This window comes from Miscanthus floridulus, chromosome 4 (assembly GCF_019320115.1).
Source record: "Miscanthus floridulus cultivar M001 chromosome 4, ASM1932011v1, whole genome shotgun sequence".
Taxonomy (NCBI): Eukaryota; Viridiplantae; Streptophyta; class Magnoliopsida; order Poales; family Poaceae; genus Miscanthus; species Miscanthus floridulus.
In genome coordinates, this window is record NC_089583.1 from 107,848,883 (window position 1) to 107,864,059 (window position 15,177).

The 15,177-nt window shown below is 44.2% G+C and overlaps 1 pseudogene; it reads left to right on the top strand.

Moving 5' to 3' along the window:
- The first annotated feature begins 572 nt into the window (after positions 1–572).
- Positions 573–2,418, top strand: LOC136549045 (uncharacterized; annotated as a pseudogene).
- The last annotated feature ends 12,759 nt before the right edge of the window (positions 2,419–15,177 follow it).

Genomic DNA, 15,177 nt, shown 5'->3' on the forward strand with positions numbered 1-15,177 from the left:
CAATTTACTAGAGTATATTTTGGCTCTCCACCGGGAAGGTCAAGAACCCCTCACAATCACTACGATCGGAGCAAGAGACAATCACCAACCTCTGCTCGACGATCCTCGCTGCTCCAAGCCATCTAGGTGACGGCAACTACCAAGAGTAACAAGCCAAACCCACAGCGAAATGTGAATACCACGTGCCTCTAGATGCAAACACTCAAGCAATGCACTTGGATTCTCTCCCAATCTCACAAAGATGATGAATTAATTATGGAGATGAGTGGGAGGGCTTTGGCTAAGCTCACAAGGTTGCTATGTCAATGCAAATGGCCAAAAGCGCGAGCTAGAGCCAGCCAAACACCTTATATAAGCGTCCCGTCGAAATAGAGCCGTTAGGTTCTCACTGTAGCTCAACTCGGGGTGATCGGACGTGCCGGTCAGATCGACCGGACGCACCAGCCCTAGTGTCTGGTCACTGATCGTCGTCCACATGCCCCCCACGTTCAATGACATCTACATGATCTCAACGGTCAAGTGACTCAACATAACCCCTAAGTCACGACCGGATACCCAGGCAAGCTGACCGGATGCACCACGCCTGCGTCAGGTCCTCACTCGCCTGCGCACCAACACCCAGCGACCGGACGCACCGATGGAATGACCGGATAACGTGGAGTCCGGTCACTTCCAGAGAGCATCTAGAGCCGCATTTTCTCGATCGGACACGTTCGGTGTACCTCGACCGGACCCAGCTCAGCGTCCGGTGCAATACCCTAGGTTACGCTGCCTCGGCTTCTTCTGACCGGACTCACCACTGTCGCGTCCGGTCACATTTTGACCTAGCGTCCGATCACTGCAATACGGATGGAAACAATGCCAGCGGGCTCCACTTTCTGGTTCTCAAGCAGTTGAGCCTTGCGGACGTCAGGTTCTCGGAGAGTTCTTTACGTGTCTTGCTATCTGCCAGCCCTGTCCTGCAGAGCTTGCTGCTAAAGGGCAGCATTGGCTTATCTCGCGTCCAAATTGCGTCCCCGACCCTCCGAAGCATCGGCGTGCGCTCTAATCATGGACGCGTGATTCTGCGACAAGTCATCATCGAGGATGCCCCCTGTCTAGAAAGGTTACTTTGCTTTGATTACTTGGGAATCACCATATCGGTGATCTCGGCGCCAAAATTGCTTGTTTTGGGGCCACTATCTGATCAAAGCCCCAGACTCGAGTTTGGCACCACAGTTATTCAGGTATCAGTATCACCGTTCTTTCTCACTTTCATATTCACGAGGCTCTTTCTCCAAACAAAGTCCCTATGTTGACTTTGATTCTAACCTTAGTACTTTGTGCCTTACCTAGGGAGGATCAGGCTTTTTTCCCCTGTTCGCTTGGCTTATAAGCCGTATTTTTTCAGCCAATGAACAGTATTTTTCTCTTACAACAAATCAACCGACAACACTTTCAGCCATGGCTTATCAACCAAGCGAACAGGGCATTTAGCTTGAAGATGGTGGTGCACAGTGTGAAGGTCTTATTATTATTTGAGGAGCGTCTTAGTTTGGATGTGGTTATTGAATTCATGAAATGTTTTCCCTACTTGGAGAGGTTGTACATCCAGGTGACTTCACTTATTCCATAATTAAGAGGCCATCTACAATCTTTTTGTCACTATTGCATCATATACATGGTCTAATGGCAGGTGGTAAGTTGTAACTATTCTCTGTTCATTTTTCCTTTTCAGACAAAAATGGCAGGAGAGAAAAATGTGTGGTGTCATAAGTACAGGAATCTTATTGGCACTCTTGATATTCGTCTAAAGAAAATTGTGTTGGCAGGTTATCGAGGCAACACGTCACATGTTAACTTTGCCCAAGTCCTTTGTTTTGAATGCGAGAATGCTAGAGTCCATGAGGCTTGAGTTATATGTTGCCCTTGAAGATCCCAGCAATGCATGGATTGACAAACAACATAGACTACTTCAGACAAAAAATAAGGCTTCAAGGGATATGCAGCTTGATTTTGCGGCCTCCGTCTGACGAATTCCTTTTTTCGCCCTGAGCAAGTACACGATTTGTCAACAGCTGACCCCTTTCCATGATAGGGCTGATTCTTTCTTATGACCATAATAATCTCGGTGATGACTTGGAGGTAATTCTATGCTTTTCATATCTGAGACTTGAGTCAACAGGGAAGTAATGGAACAAAATATACATTTCCATATCCCGGCAAACCAACTCCTGGTCTACTGGTTGTCCTAGTTGTTTCATTTATACATACTGATGTGATACTGGTCTGAAGTTTATCTGTGGTAAATATATGCCTTCTGTATATCCCTAATCACAACATTTTTGCTCCATTTTATTGACTGAATGGTATTCTTGGGTTGTAAATATCTGTTTTTTTTTAATTGTTGTCTTTATGTTTGAAATATATGGCAGTGGAAAAGAATATTGCATGGTAGGCTAAATAAGTAAATATTGTTGAGCTAGGAAATAGTAGTAAGTTTTTTTATAGCTTCCAATGATAACCCAAGCCCTGATGGCAGTTGAATATCTTCTTGAATATAAGCTATTGATAGCACGATTCCATAAGATTCAGTAATTTTCTTTATATAAAAAAGGCAAAGGTCATTTTAACACTAAACAATCACAATTCTGCAATCTACTGTTAGCTTTTGGTGGCATTATCTTAAGGTGTTTACACAGTCTGATAATCTTACGGTTACGGCTGCCACTCTTCTCATCTGATGAATTAATGTCAGTTAGCTTTACTAAGATTCGGTGCTTGTTATTTCACGCACGAGCTGCATGCTTATCAGGTTGTACCTGTGAGCAGACAAAATGGAAAAGGCACGAGTTGCATGCTTATGAGGTTGTACCTGTGGGCAGACAAAAATGGAAATCCAAGGAACTAGTTGAATGAACTCGAAGAATTAGAAATCCAGGATCAGTCAGGATCTGAAGATAAAGTTTCTTTTGTGTCATGACTGTACAATCGTGTGGCTGCTGAAAAAATTGACAGCAAGCATTGTCAAGGAACTTACAACTACCTACCTTGTAACCTGTTACCTTTCCGTTTCAAGCAATATTGGTGCCAAAATAGTCGAGATAATTTTAATATCTCTATCAAGCTAATATGAAGAAGTTATGATTCTTGTTACGATCTGTGCAGAAATGAATAGATTTAAATCTTCTTGTTTGAAACTGTGTGATTTGAATGTTGCCATTTTAGTTGGTGACACGAGTACATTCCTACAAAAGTTCGATTCAGGCAATTGTTTTTGCAAAGGCCAAATTATATTTTAAGAAAATACACCCCGGTGCTCAAGCTCAGAGCTCAACCAAATTAAATTAGCTGTGGGAATTAAACTCTTCACGATCGCCAATAATATTTCATTCCAGAATACTATACAACATTCAACAGTTGGAACAGAAAGGGAGTGATTGCATCTGAAAGAGAATCTCAGATGTAACCAGATTACAGTATTCGTGAGAATCTCAAATTATTTCAGTGCATCATTCTTTGTGGCCCGAAAAAACTTATGGCGTGGACAAAGTTCTAAAGTGCCTAAAAAAACAAGGGCCTACCACTCTGGGTAGCCACCAAATTTTACTTTTCTTCTAATTCAGCAATTTGCAAATCTAAGTGAAATTATATTCAAATTAAACGTTGGACTTTCAAATGAGTTCAAAGGTTCTCAAATGAGCTCTAGAGATCTCTGGTTAGACCCAAAGAGTTATGAAATCTCAAGTGGTTGAGGCGCTTCCAATTGAGCATGAAACATTTCATCGACATTTAGAGTTCTTAATTATTATCGGAGCTTTCACATTTTCGGCTTGACACCCAAAGGACTCAAAATGAATTGAACTTCACTGTCCATCAGTTAGAAACTATAATTCCAAATAAGAAACGGAGCTGGAGCTAAGGTAAACTATTTTGTATCGTGCTGAGTTAATTCTGGCATGAGTGTGGGATGTTTTGCGATACGAGAAGCATGAAACCGGGCGCTTTCTAAAATTTGTTCTTTGTTGCGTTCAAAAGAATTGCTCTTTGAAAGAAATTCAACATGATTTATATATTTGTAAAAAAAAGAGATATTAGCCATGCCAACCAAAGATTCAAAACAAAAAAAAAGCTTCATCCACTGTGACCATGTGGGTTGTTTGACCTTTCAGTCGCGATTTTTTTTTATTTTTAACACAATTTTTAAACTAATTTAAAAACTAACACTGTTTAATTTGTTTTTCAAATCTAACACTTTTGACCGCGCCTATTCGCACGACGTGACAAATTAACGCTGCCACGCCATGCATGGGGCGCGGCGAGGCTGCCTACGTGGCAGCGGCCAGGGCCCCTAACCGGTGACGTGGCCAGCTCTATCGCGCCACCGATCATGGCGTGGCGGTGACGCGCAATGCATCAAGGCGCGGCAGTGACGCGCCACTCGCTAGGGCGCGGCAGAGCCTAATACAGGCCCGCAGCCCAGTCCCGCCCCTCCCCCTCTGTTTCACTCCGCGCCGTGCAACAACAGCCTCCGTGCCGCCCTGCCCCCGCCGCCGCGCCTCCCAGCTTGAACTGCCGTGCCATTGCCTCCCGGCTCTCCCACGGCCGGCCGCCGAATTTCCCTCCCTTGTCGTTCCCCACCCTACCTTCCTCGAAGCTCCTCCTCGGCCTTGTCAAGGTAATAAAGCTCGTCCTCGGCCTTTGCGGTGGATCGAATGATTTGAATGAGTAGTTAGGGTATGGAGAAAAATATGAGTTCGTTCGAACGTTGGATTGAAGGATTAGGATTAGGATTGTCAATGTTAAGGTTAATTGGTTAGTTGAAATTATGATTACCATGTATTTTGCTTGTTTGAGTTTGCATCTCAACTTTTATATGAGAATAAATATATGGACACGCTGATGATGTACCAAATTTTATTTTTTACTGACCAAAGTATAATTTTTATATAGTTTTCATGTTTGCATCTATGATAGAGTTTGCACCAAAGTGTAGGTTATATTTTATTTGTTGTAATGCAAATGGTTCTCATTGACATTAATTTGTGATGTTTTAATTTTTGTTTGTTAAATTACAGCCGTTTTGTTAGATGCAAGAAATGTATCGGGAGGAGTTTTGGTAAAAACGGGGTCGTCCTCGAGAATTATACCCCGATGCGTCTAGCAAAGATGCCCCCGTCCCTTCTGACCTCCATGTCCCTAACTGTGACTGTGGTTTCCTGGCCGGCGTGTTTCAATCGAGACATCCAGATACAGCGGTGCATTGCTTCTACACATGCAGTTGTTTTAATGTAAGTAATTGTTTTCACTATCTTTTTTCTTCATTTGTATAAGTATGCTACTAATATTTTGTTGTGTAGGACCATGAGAGGTGCTTTTTCATTTAGTGGATCGACGATGCAGATAAGTTTGACCCTAGGTACCTCCTTATCGATGATTGGTGTAGAGGGAGACATCCACGTGAGCACTTCAAGCGATGGGTTCCACCCCCTAAACCCCCACCAATGACGGCTAAGGAGAAGCACCTAGCCGCAGTTAGATGACTCGAGGAACCTCCTCTATGCGAATGCAGAGATCGAGCTGTGATAAACCCTAAGAATACGTTGGAGTTTGTGTGTCCGAACAAACACGAAGTAAGTGGAAAGTGTATCTGTTTAAATATTTAGCTCTATATGTGTGTGTACTAATATATTATCTTGTAGCGTTATGGATTTGCGAAATGTCATTTCAACAAGTGGCTCTATGGTCCTAAGAATCAATGGCCGGAGGCACCAAAGGCAAAGGAAAAGAAGAAAGAAAGATTAATTTACAAAGCACCTCTAGTCAAGTGCGAATATGATGTTAAATTCAACTACGGTCTAGTCCCTTCGGAGCTTGGAATATGCCATTATTGCGGCCATATGGTTGACTATGATGAGGTTGGTTATTTTTGTGGTAAACATGAAATCGTATTTTGTTTATTTTGCTAAGACATATATGATATAATTTTTTGTTTAAATAGGGCACTAGGAAATGCAGGTGGGAATGTTATGATGGTCAAGCTAAGTTCTTGGATGAACTAAAGGGGAGGCAAGTAATTGCATGGAAGAGGGGATATAGACCTGACTACGTCAACCTATTCGTTAAACATCACAAAAACAAGATGCGTGAGTTTGCTAAACAGCGCGGTATTCGTAACCCGATCGATGTTGGGATTGACAAATGGGGATTAGAGAGACGAAGGGTATTAGAGGAGGAGAGGGCAAGGAAGGAGGTAAGGGAGGAGGAAAGAGTATAGATGTAGGTCTTGATCAACCATGTTGTTGCATTGTATGCCAGTGAGTCATTGGAAGCCTTGTTATTTTCATCGTCTGCTTTTAAATGTAATATAATCGCATTGCTAACTTGTTGTATTTCATACATAAAGGGATTGGATGTAGCGAGGATCATGCCGTAGAGGTGGCCCGTGCAAGATTTGAGGAAAAGAAGTTACATGAACACAGAACACGAGCTGGTCGCACCGTTCAATCTCCGATTATGTTGTCTAATGAGGGGGGCGGCGAGGATGAGGACGACACTACCAGGTTAAGTGATCTCATCGCTCTTACTGAGACGGGCTTGTAGGCAAGTGAAAGGATCAAGATGCCCAAGAGGGAGGTGAAATGGGCTAATTCTAAATTTCTTTGCAATAATTAAATCCTACGGTTAGCCCAATTAACCCCTTGTGTCTAGAAAGTGTTTCTAGTGTTCTACCGCACAAAAAGTCTTACAATCTAAGTTTCAATCCTACTCTAGCATGGCAATTCTATGAATATAAAGACAAGTATTGAATTGCTCAAAGTAAATGCTCAAAGTAAAGAGAGAAGGGGGAACGCGGCAATGTTTTGCCGAGGTATCGGAGAGTCGCCACTCCCCACTAGTCCTCATTGGAGCACCCGCGCAAGGGGGTAGCTCCCCCTTGATCCGCGCAAGGATCAAGTGCTCTCTACAGGTTGATTCTTTGACACTCCGTCATGGTGAATCACCCACAACCACTCACAACTTGAATTGGATCATCCACAAGCATCACTAGATGATCACCAAGCTCCCAATCACCACCAAGTCATCTAGGTGATAGCGATCACCAAGAGTAACAAGCATGAACTCTCACTTGACCATGACAAGCCTAATGAGAAGGGTGGATGCACACTTTACTACTCTTGATCTCACTAATGAGGGCTCTCTTTGGGATTCTCAAATCTCAATCACCTCACTAGGACCTTGCTCTTCTTGGCACTCTCAAAGATATTTCTCAGCTGTTGGAATGAGCAAAAGTACCCCCACACACGAATGGAGGAAGTATTTATAAGCATGGCTGAAAAACAAACCGTTATGTGCCTCTATGGGGTGACCAGACGCTCCGTCATGTTGACCGAACGCACTGGTTAGTTCACCCCAAACTACAGTATTTAAATGGTGACTGGACACGTCCGGTCATGATTTTTCCTCTCTAGAACCTTACTGGAGTTGACCGGACGCTAGGACTCAGCGTCCGGTCAATACTGACCGGACGCGTCTAGTCGTGATTTTCTCTCTCTAGAACCTTACTGTAGTTGATTGGACGCTGGGACTCAGCGTCCGATCACTTCACCTCTCAGTGTCCGATCACTTCCAGACGACTTCACCTTGATCAAATGAACTGGCTGAACTCTGCGCTAGCATCCGGTCAGTATTTGACCCTCCATTTACTTTCAACTCTCGATCATATGTGAATGAAGTTTGCTCCAATAGATCTAAGGGCTATTTTAGAGCTACCTAGTGCTAGATTTAGCAAGTGTGCACCACACCTAACTCACTAGACTCATCTAGGTCAAGCTACCCATTCATACCCCCTTAATAGTACGGCCAAAGGAAAAACAAAGTCCTAAACTACTCTAAGTGTCTCTTCAACACCAAACGACACTTAGAACTAGTCCATCCTTTAAAAACCGAAATGATTTCCATCGTAGGGGCATGACCACCATGATTGCCCAATCGATCTCCATTACTGTGACCTAACTTAATTGCCTCTACAAAACACACGTTAGTCACAGTAATCATGTATTGTCATTAATCATCGAAACCCAACTAGGGGCCTAGATGCTTTCAATCTCTCCCTTTTTGGTGATTGATGACAATACCACCTCAAGTATGTGAAAGAGTTAAGGTTTTTAACATGCTTGGTTCATATAAGCTTTTGACAATAAGAACAAAAGAGTTAGGCAAGCTTATATGACCCAAGCCAACATAATGTACTCAAAAGATATGAAATAAGCATGAGTACAAGTAATAAAGCTCATTTGCATTGGAGTAAAACATGGAAGCAAAGCAAATGAGCATAGCACAAGTGATATGACATATAAATAATTCAAAGTAGAGAGCACACATGTCATATATCACTGATCATGTAGATATCACTATCACATAATATAGTTTGATGCATAAAAGTAAACACACGAATGCATAATAGTATATCACACATAAAAACCAAATATAATAGATAATCTAATAGATAAACTAAGCTCCCCCCCTAAGACTAACATACTCGATCCCTCCCCTCCTTTAGCGTCAAACACCAAAACCTAAGGGTCAGTCGGTGGGGCTGTAGTGGACAAGTCGGGCGCTGAGGTACGAGGAGCGAGATGGAACTATGTGCCATCATCATCTGACCCTAAGCTCTGAGCTGTCTGACCCTCTATAGCTGGAAGCGATGCTGAAGCGGTCTGGGTTGGATTAGGGACTGGAGTGGCCGTAGACTATGTAGGTATCACTGAAGTAGGCGGCTCTGATGATGTAAGAGAAGAAGGGAGCATCTCTGTAGTCTCGGTAATAGGTGCAACTATAGAAGGACCTGGGATATTGAAATATAGCAGAGTAGGCTACCCTGTCAACTCATTGAAAGTCGCACCAAGACTCCTGGAGACTGAGGTATCTGGCACTAGCAGCGAGGAAGTCTGAGCCAGTATGAAGCCCGTCTGAAGAGGTGTGAACTGCAGGGCTAACACTAGCGAGGCAAACCACTAGGACACCTGCTCTATAGGTGAAGCAAACTATGCTGGTGGTTGTCCCTGACTCTGAAGCCCACTAGGCTATAAAGCTGGAGTCATAGAAGTGGTGGCAGGCTGACCAAGCTGAGGTGAAGGCTATGGTGGTGGAACCCCAATAGCTGCCACAACATGCTGCATAAACCCAAGTAGCTACTGCTACATGAGGAGCTACTGCTGATGCATGGCCTGCTGCTGTCACTAAAACTCATCCTATCGAGTCTAAAACTATGCAAAAGTAGTGGCGGTCTCCTGAGCCTAGCGAGCCTGATCCTGCCTCATTCGCTCAAGTATGGAAAGTAGAGCGAGGTCTGTCTATGGTGCAGGTGGAGCTGAATTGGAGCTACCGGCCTCATGGTCATGTCATCGAGGAGGCATCTGAGGGATCTCGCGGTAGTCCTCATCTGAGTTGTCGCTGGGGTCGCTCTCAACCATCCCCTCCTACTGAGCATCAAGTTGCTCCTCCTCTATAGCTGCTATACCCCTGATAGTATCATCCTACTGGGCTACAGTCTCTAGCACCTTAGGACGACAGCGCTGCTGGCTAGGTGCACTTGGTGTACTATAGTGGATCATCTAAGTTAGGTTGTATGCAGGGAACTCTATAGTGGCACCACTATACTCTGCTAGCATCTCAGGCGGTCTCACTATAACTGCCCTATGAATAAGAAATGTGATCCAGTGAGCATAGGGCAACTAATGGTGACCTCTGAACCCCTCAGCAATAGTATCCTCCATCTCTGATAGAAGAAGATCCCAAATGTCAAATATAGTCTGTTGCATCAGAGAGTTTAGAAGCCATAACTGAATGCGAGTCAAGCCCTCGTGATACCCCATCCTTAGAAGTAGTGTCCTCCTAATAATAGCATCAAGTACTCGAGCAGTAGGAGTGAGATCACTAGGTGTCCTGCTCAACCCCTCACCGAAAGGCTCTGTGAAGCACTAGCAGACTAGATCTATAGGGGGCACAAGACCGCCATGAGGGCGTCTGGGAGGCGCTGTCTGTCCATAGCAAACCTCATGTAGCTGGACGAGCTCCTCCTAAAGCCTAAGAATCTCTTTGACCCTAGTGCTCATCAGCCTGTAATCTCTGTCTCTAAAAGCAAAGTGTATAAATCTGTGCTGCGGGTCAATCCAGAGTGGAGTATAGAACTAACGGACCCAAGATGAAACATATAAGCCTATCCATCCAACTAAATCTGTTAGCCCTGGTAGGTAAGATAGGTAAGGACGAATCTGCTCTCCAGCTGCTGCTACAATGGTCTCAATGTTGCACACCCTCTGAGATTTGAATACTGCCCCACTATTAAGATATGCATTATAAAAATATTCCTATAGAGGTGTGTAGAAACCCTCTGAAGCACGCTCATCCTACCTCGGTGGAAACCACTGCTCAAAGTCCACAAATCTGAGCTGCTGATCCTGCCTGGCCATGGCGGCCCTCAAATCCAAGTGGGTCACTGAAGGCAGACCCTATGGTCTAGGCGGTGGATGTGAACCCCTCTATTGTGTCTCTGGCCTCGGAGTGACTAGAGCATGGGTATGACTAGAGTGGCGAAGCTATGGCTGAGGTGCCTGCTCTATGTCCTCGGCCTGCTCTCCCTCCTAAGTCTACTCTACTGGCTATGGCTCCTGCTATGACTCCCTCTAAGGCTGACTCTCATCCAAGACAACTCGTCGTCCTACAACCATGACAGTCCCAGCTGGACCACCATGACGGCGCTCAACCTGCTCTAGTGCAGCCCTCGTAGATGGAGAGAGCTGATCTATGATTTGGACTCCACTCCTAGCACCTCCTGCCTCTACATGCTCTGCTGCTGCTGGAACTACAGCTGCTCTAGCTATATCTGCATCTAGATACTTTCACTTCTTTCTTGCAAGCTTCTTCGTCGCCTTGCCTTTTGTATCTGTAGGCTAGAGAGGCGGGGGGCCTCAGATCCTCATCACCGGGACCACCTCCAACATTCTTGACATGAGCCATCTAATGGATCTAAAAAGAACAACTGCCGCTGACAAAGATCAACTACTAACTGTCACTTCTGAGGCTTGGCCTCGATCCATGCTCGCGAGCTTGGCCCCGAGTTGACTGACAACTGCAAATAGAACCACAACGGCACCGACTCGCTGAACGATAGAATAGATAGGATATACAAATAATTACAATATATCTAAAGATATGAAACCCTAAGAAAGCAAGCAATTAGGTACGAAATTAGAATTGAGGGCTTGCTACATGACGAACCGGCGATACGAAAAGAAGAGGAACGATAATTGGGGAACCACCGGGGGCAATGCGAGGCTAGGGTTCTGGTGAAGTGCTACGATAGCCGAGAAAAAAAAAGTAGGGCGGTGGATCAGGGCACGGCCGAGTAGGAAAGCAGCTCTGTTGCTTATGATGGTAGGGACTCTAGCGTGGATCGGATGGTGGCGTTGGTGCACGGAGGTGGCACTGGTGAGGCGGCACTGCTGCTGTGAGAGATCGGCGGCGTGCAGGCATGGCACGGGCGTGGACGGCGTGGGCAGGGCGCGGCGCTGGCGATGGTGTAGGTAGGGCGAGGCAGTGGCGGCGCACGGTGTGGGCAGCAGCGGTGTGGCAGGGCGCGGTGGTGGTGGCATGAGCAGGGCACGACGTAGAGGCACGGGCAGTGGCGGCGCGGTGGTGGCGCAGGCGGTGGCAGAGCTCGGAGGCGACACTGGAGACGCGCGGGCAGCGGCGTAGGCAGGGGCAGGCAAGGCGGCGTAGGGACGTGTCATGGAGGAGCGCGGCGGCATAGGGACGCGGTGTGGAGGAGCGCGGCGGTAGCCTAGGCACGGATGGTGGAATAGGGATACGCGCGCGGAGATTTATAGTGGCCCCCACAGAGTAGAAAAGGAAATAGAGAAAAAAGTTTTATTCCCACATGTTTTCTACTGACCGGACGCTGCCACCCAGCGTCCGGTCGATTCCAGAGAGGTCCAAATCCCCTGGAATCATGACCAGACGCGTTCGATCCTAACTGATCGGACGTAGCCAGAGTCCGGTGCACGCTACCTTCATCGTCTTCGATCGACCGGATGCTGGATCGCCATCTGATCGGACACTAGAAAAACACTATTTTAGCGTCCGGTCACTCCTTCTCAGCAGCAGTTCACCTCCTGTGAACTGACTGGACGCTAGGACTTCAGAGTTCGGTGCAGCGTCCGGTCACTCTTTTTCCATCAAATCTTCAAAGTCCTTCATGCTGCCTGTTCCCAATCAAGTCCAAACTTCAATAAGATCTAGATAAATACCAATTGAGACTGCTGTGAGTGACCTCTCTCAAACCCTCAAATTTTTTTAAAAAAATATTTTGCCTTAGGCTATAATTCTTTTTAAGAAAATAGGCAATGAGAGGGCAATTGAAGATAAATGATAAAGCAACATTCATGCATATGCAATGCAATACTTGAAAGTAAATCTAGTTGCTTGTCAAGTTTGATCCAAGGTTAAGCTTCTTCACACGCTTTACAGCGGTTATCTTAACCATGTTAGACAAGCCCTATATGCATTACCAAAAATTAAACGTGTTGTATATTACAATGCAATACAAGGGACAACACAAGCTCATTTTCTAGAGAAGTTGCTAAAATCAAGAACATTGAGCTCATTCCACAAACGACAAAAAGTCACCTCATCTAGCAGTTTAGTAAAGATATCCGCCAATTGATCCTCGGTCCTTACACCTTCTAATGAAATATCATTCTTTGCAACATGATCTCTAAGAAAGTGATGACGAATATCTATGTGCTTGGTGCGAGAGTATTGAACTGGATTATTTACAAGTTTTACCGCACTTTCATTGTCGCACAAAAGAGGTACTTTTTCTAGAACTACACCATAGTCTAGCAAAGTTTGCTTCATGTAAAGAATTTGTGCACAACAAGCACCCGCGGCAATGTATTCCGCTTCGGCGGTGGATAAGGTCATACTATTTTGTTTCTTGGAGGACCAAGACACATGTGATCTAACAAGCAAATGGCACCCTCCGGATGTGCTTTTTCTATCAACTTTGCAACCGGCATAATCCGAATCGGAATAGCCAACTAATTCAAATATAGCTCCTTTAGGATACCAAAGGTCAATGCTTGGTGTGTGCTTAAGATACCTCAGGATTCTTTTAATGGCAATCAAATGAGTTTCCTTAGGATTAGCTTGAAATCTAGCACACATACACACACACTAAACATGATGTCGGGCCTAGATGCGGTTAAATATAACAAGCTACCAATCATAGAGTGGTAGAGAGTTTAATCAACCATGTTACCTCTCTCATCTAGGTCGAGATGTCCATTAGTTGGCATTGGTGTCTTGATTGGCTTACATTCATCCATCTTGAATCTCTTGAGAAGATCATTTGTATATTTCTCTTGAGAGATGAAAATCCCTTCTCTCATTTGATTGACTTGAAAACCAAGAAAGAATGTAAGCTTTCCAATCATTGACATCTCGAACTCCTTCGACATCAATTCACTAAACTCTTTGCAAGAATCTTCATTTGATGATCCAAAGATGATATCATCAACATACACTTGATAAATGAAGATGTGTCCATCAAGCTTCTTGGAGAATAGTGTGGTGTCGACCTTCCCAATAATAAAGCCCTTCTCAATGAGAAAGTCCTAAAGGCGCTCATACCAAGCTCTTGGGGCTTGCTTAAGCCCATATAATGCCTTAGACAACCTATAAACATGATTAGGATATCTAGGGTCTTCAAACCCGGGAGGTTGATCAACATAGATTAGTTCATTAATAAAGCCATTTAAAAATGCACTTTTCACATCCATTTGATATAATTTCATTTCATGATGTGATGCATATGCAAGTAGGATATGAATAGCTTCTAGTCTTGCAACCGGTGCAAAGGTCTCTCCAAAATCCAAACCTTCAACTTGAGAGAACCCCTTTGCAACTAGTCTTGCCTTGTTCCTCACAACAACGCTTTGATCATCTTGCTTGTTGTGGAACACCCACTTTGTTCCAATGACTCTTGCACCTTTTGGCCACTCTTTAAGAGTCCAAACTTTATTACGGGTGAAGTTGTTCAACTCTTCATACATGGCATTTATCCAATCCAGATCTTGAAGAGCTTCTTCTATCTTAGTAGGCTCATAGCAAGAGACAAAAGAGTGATGAGCAATAAATGAAACAAGTTTTTGTGAGTGAGTCATTACACCCTTTGATGGACTCCCTATGATGAGATCTTATGGATGATCTTGTAGTGGAAGTGTATTTCTGCTATTGACCACTTGAGGAGGAGGTTGTGGAGCATCAACATCTTATGCTTGTACCACCATTTGATCATGGGAGACATGAGTATCTTCATTTTTTACTCTTCCATCTTTATCACCATCTTATAGCACACTTGATGAAGAAGGTGGATCAATCACTTGTACATCATCTTCATCATCTTTAGGCTTGATATCTCCAACCGGAATGTTCTTTATAGCCTCCCTCAATGGTTCATCCCTATATCATCAAGATTCTCATGTGCTCCTTGGGAGCTGTTAGATTCATCAAATTCCACATCATATGTTTCTTTAGCCAAGCCAGTGGCATGATTAAATACTCTATATGCTTTGGATTTTGATGAGTAACCAACAAGAAAACTAATATCACAACGTCTTTGAAACTTCCTTAGGTGTTGTCACTTCTTGTAGATGTAGCATTTACAACCAAACACCCTAAAGAAAGAGATGTTTGGCTTCTTCCTATTGAGCAACTCATAAGGTGTCTTGCTAAGGAACTTTTGAAGGAATAGATGGTTGGATGCATAGCATGCGGTGTTGATAGTTTCCACCCATAGAGCTTCGGAGGTGTTGTACTCATCTAGCATTATTCTTGTAAGAGTGATCAATGTCATGTTCTTTCTCTCAACTACACCATTTTATTGAGGAGTATATGTTGCGGAGACTTTATGCTTGATCCCAACTTCATCACAATAGGCTTCTATATTTGTGTTGTCAAATTCTTTCCCATTGTCACTTCTAATCTTCTTGAGCTTTACTTCAAACTCATTTTGTGCTCTCTTGGCAAACTTCTTGAAGCAAGATGCAACTTCGGATTTGTCATAAAGGAAGAATACACATGTGTATCTTGAATAGTCATCAACAATCACAAGACAACAAAGATTTCCTCCCA